This window comes from Fukomys damarensis, unplaced genomic scaffold (genome assembly GCF_012274545.1).
Source record: "Fukomys damarensis isolate Sample0158 unplaced genomic scaffold, DMR_v1.0_HiC HiC_scaffold_16, whole genome shotgun sequence".
In the NCBI taxonomy this organism is placed as follows: Eukaryota; Metazoa; Chordata; class Mammalia; order Rodentia; family Bathyergidae; genus Fukomys; species Fukomys damarensis.
In genome coordinates, this window is record NW_022900928.1 from 29,631,906 (window position 1) to 29,641,079 (window position 9,174).

Sequence of the window (9,174 nt, forward strand, 5' to 3'; positions counted from 1 at the left end):
GTACATAGAGAAATTAAAGGATGTAACAGACTTCACAGATTAAACGGGGCACCAAACAGGATGGGCTTTTGGAAGAACTTACTGTAGGAGCGGGGCAGTATAGCAAAGCTACTCATCAGCTTTGAATGTCTTCACACAGAAGTGCTCAGTTCAGGGTTTTGCTTTTGTTTTGTTTTTGGGTTTTTGTTTGTTTTAGTTCAATTATGTGTCACAAATCTCATAGAAGAGGAAGTAGAGTGAAACAGCACCATTAGAAGTAAGTCCTTTCCCAGAAAGAAAAGTGAAAAAACAATCTGCTGCCTCTGCTTGCAGGTTTGCAAGACTAAATAAGACTTATCAACCTTTATATTTAAAAAGTTGAAAACAATACGTTCAGATTTGTTTTGTGAGAAGGCTCACACTACCTCTCTTCCATCCTTCCAAGTTTACTAACTGAAAACGTTTTTTTTTTTTTTTTTAACTCAGGGAGTCTTGAGTTTGAATCCTCACAGACCAAGTGAACTTGGACAAATTCTTTAAAAAACAAAACTTGAAACAGCAGAAGATCGTAATCCTTCCTTAAAAGACTGATAAGATAAGTAGTCTTCTGCCCAAATGGTTTTGCTCTGTTTCCTGACTTACTATTTTTTTTTTTTTTAAAATCTGTGCTGTTGGCAACAAATAGTTATTGGGTACTTTTTCTATGTGCAGACTTAAGGGATGGAGGTGTGAGCCTACATGAGGGGAAGAGAATGAATCTACTGTCAGTTTTCAGCCTAGTAACATATTGATCAAAGAATTGTAACAATGTATTAAATGAACTGGAATGATAGAGAAATTCTTATTTCCATGATAGAATATAAATGGGGAGGTTGAGTATTCTTCAAGAAGGAATTCATGAACTGATCTCAAGAAAGAAAGAATCAGGATTTAGGCAGAAGAGGAAGAAAGCTGTCCAGGCAGATGGGAAAGTGGGTACAAAAACCTTGTGGGAAAGGAATGTTTAGTAGGTCACTGTGTGCAAGATGAAGAGCAAGGCCAAAAAGGAGAAAGGGGAGACCAAACTGAACTTGCAGGTTATGATAAAGGTATGTCTTACAAGAATAATGAAGTTGGGCTGGGGATTTAGCTATGGCTCTGGCTCCTGCTTCACAAGTGCAAGGACCCAAGTTCAATTCCTGGCGCACGCACACACACACACACACACACAAAACCCAAAACAAAATAAATAATGAAGTCATTGAAAGATTTTAAGCCATTGGAGCTGGCAAGATGAACTAATCATGTATTTACACAATAGAATCATGTTAATTCAATTGACTTTTTATATTAGTCATTTGCTTACATCATTTTTATTAAAACCTCTTAGCCAAAGCCTCCCCCTACATTGTAGGTTCATATCCCATTTCACTACTGCCTACTGCCCACTACTGCACACACGCCTTATCTTAAACTCTGCACTCGTCCCTCAAAGTTCAGCTTGAATTCCCCTGCCTTGAGCAAGATTCCCCAGATCTCTTCAATGAGGATCCATTCTTCTCTACTCCTTTAGCGTTTGGGGAAGAATACACATTCACTTAGCACTTAACATTAGTCATTTTCTTTTAATTACTTCCAGTACACAAGGATTTATATAGGGAAGGATTCATTTATTATTTTGGAATTACAAATTCCTTCTATACACTAATAACCTGATAGAAATTCTAGGTGTGTATCATCACACAGTATGAGGGTTCCTTTGTATTCCCCACAAGGGCCACCTAGAGTAATTGAAATAAAAGTCTAGCAAGTCATTCTTTTAAAAAAATTAATCTCAAGCCAAGCATGGTAGTGCATGCCTATAATACCAACATTGTGCGCTCAGCCTCAATTCCCTAATTGGAAAAATACTCAGGACAAAGTTATCAGACTGCAGAATTGGTTACATCCTAACTTAAGCTTTCTTAGCTTCTCTAACCCTAATGACACAGGACCAGTACTGGGGTTCCTTGGACGCTTCCCTCTGTAATGTCTCCTCCCAGTATGTGTAGCACCATGATGAAAAAGACAGGACCTCACTGGTTTCTGAGGCTGAGGCAGGAGATCACAATTTTGAGTCCAGCCCAGACAACTAGCAGCTTAGGGAAAACCTGTCTCAGAAGTAAAAAGGGTTAGGGATACAGCTAACTGTAAAATCCCTGTGTTCAATCCAAAGTACCACCACTAAACAAAACCAAAAAAATCCCTTTCAACCTTAAGTGATAGGCACTGAGATCTCACAGTTCTTTTTTGTCTTGTGTCAACCTTGTTTTTGCTTTTAGTGAGATCTTTAATAATCCGGGTAAGATTTACTCTCACATTCAACTCAGTGGCATTCCTCTTTAGTCCTCCACAGGTTCACTGATTTCCTTGCTTTGTGATCAGGGTTTGTGCTCAATTCACATCCTTCATTACTTTGCACAGTCTTTCCTGGGACTTTCATCTGTGCTATAACTTCAACTTCCATACAAGTGGTTTAATTCATTGAATATACTTTTATCAAACACTTGTGTCTCAGGCACTGTCTTAGCTTCTAGGAATACAGTAGTGAATAAAATAGTAAAAAGCATGGCCCTGTGAAGTTAACATTCTGAACAGGTAAAGTATAAAATGCATACTGTGGAATAATTTCTTCTTTTGATTCTATTAATATTTGCCTCATATTTGGGGTGTTTTGTTTGGTACTTGTAATTGTTTAGCCTTGTTGATGAGCTAGTGCCTTATTAGTGCATATTCTCCTTGAAACATTTTTTGACTTAGTCTATTTAAACTGGTATGATACAGCCATTCCAACTCTCTTGGTTACAATTTATATAAAATATATTTTCCATCCTTTTACTTAAAATCTACATCTTTGGATCTAATGTGAGCATTTTGTGGACAGTGTTTTGGATCATGGTTTTAAAATCCATTCTGTCTCTGCTTTTGGATTGAAGGTTTTAATTCATTTATGTTTAATGTATCACAGATAAAAGACTGACATGGTATTTGGTTTCCACATGTCTCATATTTTTTTCACCCCTCATATTCTCCATTACTGTCTGTTTTGTGTGTGAAATATTTTGATTCCCTTATCATTTCCTTTGTGTTAATTTTTGAAATATTTAAATATTTCTTTTGTGGTTACCATGAAGATGATATTGAATGTCCTAAAATTATAGCAATATAGTTGAACTGATGCTAACTTTAATAGCATACAAAAACTGCACCTTTATAGCTTTGTTCCCCCATTTTGTTGTCACAAATTCCATTTTTATTTACCCAATAGTATAGATTTGTAATTATTTTTATGCATTTATCTTTAAATTATGTAAATCATTATCTTTTAGACCCTGGTCAAGGTTTTTCTGTTTTTTGTTTGGTGGTTTGTTGTTTAGTGATCAAATGCTCTAATAACCCACTTGTCTAGTGACTTTTCCTAATTTTTTCATAGATGTTATTTTTTCTGTGTGGTGACTGAAGTCTCTATTCCTTAGCATGTGTTCAGCTAGTGCTTGACAGATTTTCTTTAATTCCAGGAGCTAAAAAAAAGACAAGCAAACAAAAACATGTCTACCAGTATTCACAGATTTCTCCTTATTCTGACCTTCCTTCAACCTTGCCCAGATCCACTGAGCCTAGGGACCAAGTTTAGGTCACCAAGTTTGAAGTCTTCTAGAATGAAGTTTTCTAAATTGTATAAAGGTGCTTTTGAATATCCCAATATCCCAAGGATACTGCCTAGGTTTTGGTTTTAGGTGATCTTAGCTTCTGCAGGTTGTTAGTTAGCCATCTAATATTCTAGAATATTGTCTGCTCCTTTTTTGGCCTGAGTGGAGGTAAGGCAGAACAGAGATGAATGTCTTGCATCAGTCCTTCAGATAGCTTAAGACGGTTAGAGCAGACCAGTGCAGTAGTTTGTGAATAAATTCTGCTCTGCTCCTTCTAGAACTTAGGGTCCAGGGTGCCACCATGGGAACATGAGCTAGTATCTTCAAGACTGCCACCAAGCCAAAGCAGTAGGGCAAGGATTAGTAAAAATGTCACAAAGCATCCCTATAGATTTTTTTTCTTGTCTCACTTTTAAAATTGTGTGAAAAGTGTCGGGGATATAGTTCAGCGGTTTGGTGGCCTGCCTCACAAGTGCAAGGACCTGAGTTCGATCCCCAGTACCCCCCCCAAAAAAAATTGTGTGAAAATAAAAATTAGGATTTTAATTATTTCAAGAGTATAGTTCAGTGACATTAAGTACATTCACATCATTGTACAACCATTACCACTATTCATTTCCAGAACTTTTTTTATTAACCCAAATTGAAACTCTGTACTCATTAAGTAGTAACTTCTCATCCTGCCTCCTCTAGTTCCTGCTTACCAGTTTTGAAGTTGTTTTTTTTTTTTTTTTTTTTTCAATTCAGTGTTTGGTTGTTGCTGTGAACCTTTGACTGTTTTCCAGAATTCTGACAAAGTTGGTTCTGACGGTTTCTGCTTACTTAGCAGTGTTTCGGTGGGGGAGGGGAACTTAGCGCTGCCTACTCTGCTGTTTTGCTGACATCATTCTCAACACTAAAGTTTTTGTCCTGAGTACCTTGGAAGAGTAGAACAGTCATTAACCAAAATGGGAAAGCATATAGAAAGATGTCATCTGGGGTAAGAATATCAAGGGCACAGTTTGGCATTCATTAAATTCAAGATGCCTAGTAGACAGTGGTGGAGAAGCTGTGGGGGAATGTGTACACAAGGGTCAGATCATTCAATAAATTACTGGAGAAAAGAGGCAGTCGCTAGAAGGGTAAGTAGGTCAAGAAGTTTTTCAAAATTTATTTTAAATTCAGTTTTATTTATTTTGAGGTGGGGGTTTCACCCTATTGCCTAGGCTGGCCTTGAACTCCTGGGCTGAAGTGATCTTCCCACCTCAGCCTGCTGAGTAGATAGGATTACAGTATGCACCGTGGACCTGAGTTTTTGTTTGTTTCATGTGCGGAATTAAGATTCCTAATGAGATTGATCCAATGGAGAGGAGAAAGTTTGTAAGACAGGAAAAAGGAGAGTCATCCATGCACTGTCCTTGAATAATTAGAAGGCATAAGATTTAGGAAGGGTGCTGGGTTCATTCATTATAACGGAAGAGGAAGAAGATATGCAGGGCAGAAACAGGTAACCGAGGAGTGGAAGGGGCAGTGTTATGAGGCAGACTGAGGCCTTAGGAATAAGACAAACCTAGAGCTGAGCCTGGGAAGATGCGTTTGCTTGTTTTCTGATGACTCTCAAACACGTACCCACAATTGTTGTTTCTCTCTTGAGTCAAAACACCCTACTTTGGGACATCCACAACTGCATTTCCTGAAAGTACTTCTGCCTTAAGTTGTCCCAACCCTTAGTCAACTACTTTCCTTCTGACTTATTCTCCCTGCATGTTCCCACCTGTCCGTGGCTTCCATCTGAGCTGAGGAGTGGAAGGGTCAGTGTTATGAGGAAGGTTTGAGGCCTGAAGAAAAAGACAAACAGAGCTGAGGCTGGAAGATGAATAGACGTTTCCTATGTGAGCATAGATATGAATGAAAGAAAGCAACAGGCAGAGCACCCAAAGATGGGCTGAAAAACAGCTTGGGTGTGGGGTGACTAGCAAGCAGTGGACTCAGCAGTCTCCAAGAGGTCACCCCACTAAAGCATGTCAGGATCTGTGGAGTTGCCCATAGTTTGTTACATGATCCAAAGGGCTGCTTGTCTTGAATTTCCTTTCCAAAGCATGTGTTGTCTCACTAGAAAAGCAGGTCCTTTACCCCTCTGGACTTTGCATAGGCTCTTCCTTCTCAAGCAGAGTCTTTATCTCTAATTTTGGATGAAACCTGTTTCTCACCCTCCAAGGTCACCTTCTGGGACACTTGGACTCTTCCCTTAACTTTCTCCTCTGTATCTCTTTTATGGCTTTTCTCATCAAGTATCCCAGTTTTTTGTTTTTTGCTTTTTGGTTTTTTTTTTTTGAGACAGGGTATCCCTATGTAGTTGAGACTGACCTGGGACTCACTGTGTAGCCCAGGCTGGTCTCGAACTCACAGCGATCCTCCTGTCTCAGCCTCCCGAGTGCTGGGATTACAGGTGTGCACCACCACGCCCGGCAAGTATCCCAGTTTTTCAATAAATTAGTTTCAGTGAAAGTTTTTCTCTCAGCATTGAATTCATCTTCATGTCCTTAGATCAGGATCTGAATGGAGGATGCATTAAAAAGTTTGATGATAGACGTGACTGTACAGAACCCTCCCCCTCAAACCATGTTAGTCTTAGGTCTGTACAGACAGGTGCACAAATGCTTATTGAATTACATGAGCAAATTGCAGAAATAACATCCTTATTTTAGGGTTTTTTTGTTGTTGTTTTTTACATGAGGATGTTATTGTGAGATGTTTTGTGTATCATTCATTCTGGACTCAGAGGACAGTGCCCATCTCTGCTGTCATTTGTTCTATCACTTCAAAGTACAGGAAAACCATGGGTGGTGATTTTAGAATCTTATTCAGAACCTTCAGCGAATGAGTCATTTTGCTTTGACGACTTTTCCGGATTGCTACAGTTCAAATAAATTAAGCAATAGGACATTGTTGTTGTTGTTAATTTTAGCCATTTGAAATGGTAACTTTTAGAAATGCATTATCATATTTTTTGACCATGATTCTACCATCTCTTGTTTTCTCAGAATCATTATGATGAGCATACTTCTAATAATTTTCAAGCCCATCAATGAGAATACAGAGCCTTGCTTGGTGGGCAGGGATGTCAGTCTTGACTAGAGCCAAAATTTTAAGGTGAGGCAGCTGAACTGCCCCAGAATCAAGACAAGTAAGGGAGAGAAAGAGGCTGGCCCTGATTTCAAAATGCCTTCTGGTCACCTGGTGATGCTGTTAAAATGCAAATTCTGGTCTGGGAGATTCATTCAATTCTGGGCTTGGATCTGATTTCTGCATTTTTTTAAATCTTTTTTTTTTTTCTCATTGAGTTTATTGGTACTTTTTAAGTATACAGTACAGTTACATTCATCATTGTGATCTTGTACCTTTACATGACAGGTCTTGGTTCTCATTTTTTTCTGCATTTTTAACAAGATCCCAAGCAATACTAATGGTGCTGAACCACAGACCACACTTCACTCTTCAGTAAGTCTATCATCCACACCCAGAACTATGTCAAACCAATGAGTAGATTAATCACACACCCATGACCCAATCACCTCCCAAAGGCCCCTTTTATAAGCTTATGAGGCTTTGGGGGTACATCTAGATATAAGCCATAATAAATGACTCTCTGTGGGATATCTTGCACCCACCATTAGGCTGCTGGTCATAGCATCACCACAAACACTGTGCTGTCATGTCTGTCAAGTGCTCTGGTGTTCCCTTTTTCTTCTTTCTCTTCATTCTCTTATTGCTCCCAGAGGTAAGCTAGGACCATTGTACCAGGCAGGAAACTTAACTGTAGACAACACTGAACTCCCCGGAGGTAGAACCATAGCTTCATGCTTAGTGATGTCTCACTGCTTTGCAGCTGTGCTAGGTGCCATAGACAGCCTTGTGGACTCCCAGCACTGTGGGAATACAGGGAAATGGTTGCATGTGCCTGTGTTACAAGGAAAGCCTGACCAATAGCAGTAGCACAGGGGGCTTGTGCAGCCTCACTTGGACTACCCTGAGACTGATGTTTTCTGTCTTCTCCGATCTCCACCTCAGATAATGCCCTGGCTTCATACTGTGTAGATGAACATCACAAGGAGCAAAGGCCACCTGTAACATGTGCTGAGAGGCTGTGTTCTCCATCCTTTGAAGCTTTTCCATTTTGGGGCAGACTGGCTGGGCTTGACTGCAAACATCTGCCTTCTCTAAGGGCTTTCTCTAGCCACCAGGGATACTTTGCCCTGTGCATGGCACTAATGTGCTGGAGGAATTAATGTCCCCCATTCAACCAAAAGTTAACAGAAGCTGATGTAAAATTAGCCCAGCTCCCTTAAGTTGGGCTCACTCTGAAATATTTTCATCCTCAGTAAGCCTCAGTTACTCTCAGGGGTGTAACTCACTTGATATTTTTTCCTTTATTTGCTGCCTTCTCCTTGGTTTACTTACCCACTTCCATAATGGTGTTTCCTGGGATCTCTTCCAAAGTACATTCAATAACTGTCTCAGTATCTGCTGGCACAACCAAATTCAGATACTTCTTTCAACCACTGCACTATTTCTACGAACCCACTTATAGCTGAACCCACATGCGCAATTCTAGTAACAATGGTAAAGGACTCCATTTCCTTTGTAAGGTCACACCAAGGACCTGGATTGTGTCCTTTCAGAATTTTCAAGGGTTTTCCTCCTGAAATTGTCCATTTTCTGTGCAGCATAATTTCCATTTCCTCTGTCTTCTGGCTCTTTCTAACTTGTAAATGTGCCTCAATATGACACACACCCCCTTGCCACGATCTTCTGATTTGGGTTAATATATAGTAACAGTAACTGAATTTTCTCTTCTTCCTGAAACAGCAACAGTATATGACATAATAGTTTTCAAAACACTGAACATTAAGCAACAAAGGCCAGAATTCTTGAGTGATGGGAAACAAGGTGAAGCCCATGATTACCCCAGCACATGAGAAAGTTTTCAGCCACAGGATCAGGAGCAGAACTCAGACAGAGCCTGATAGACTCCAATAATTTAGAAGACAACTAAGTCCAGAGAAACCAAGTTAGCAAGGATATGCAGGGCCAAATACCATAAGGGAGAGAGAACTCCTGAGATTTGCTGAGGGATCACTTCAGAGATCTGTGAATGCATATGAAGAAAACATCCAAGGATAAGGAAAGAAACCCCAAAAGGAATTAATATAAACAGTAGCTGGCCAGGAAAAGTGCCTGCTCCCACTGTTCAGTCTGGAAAGTCTCATACTTTGTAAGACTGGATAGAGTACACAAAAGGGTTTTGCTTCAGTAATGGGGAATAGTAAGTCCTAGACTAAAAGCTGTTCTAGCCTTGTCTAGCACATCTTTAAAGAAATACCATTGGAGCAAACTGTTCCCAAGTAACTTCATTCCAGAACAAAGTTCAGGAATATTTATATAACAGGGCTGGGCATTTGGTTCAGTGGTTCCACCACCTGCCTCACAAGTACAAGGGCCCAAGTTCAATCCCCAGTACAAAAAAAAAAAAAAAAAAAAAAAAAAA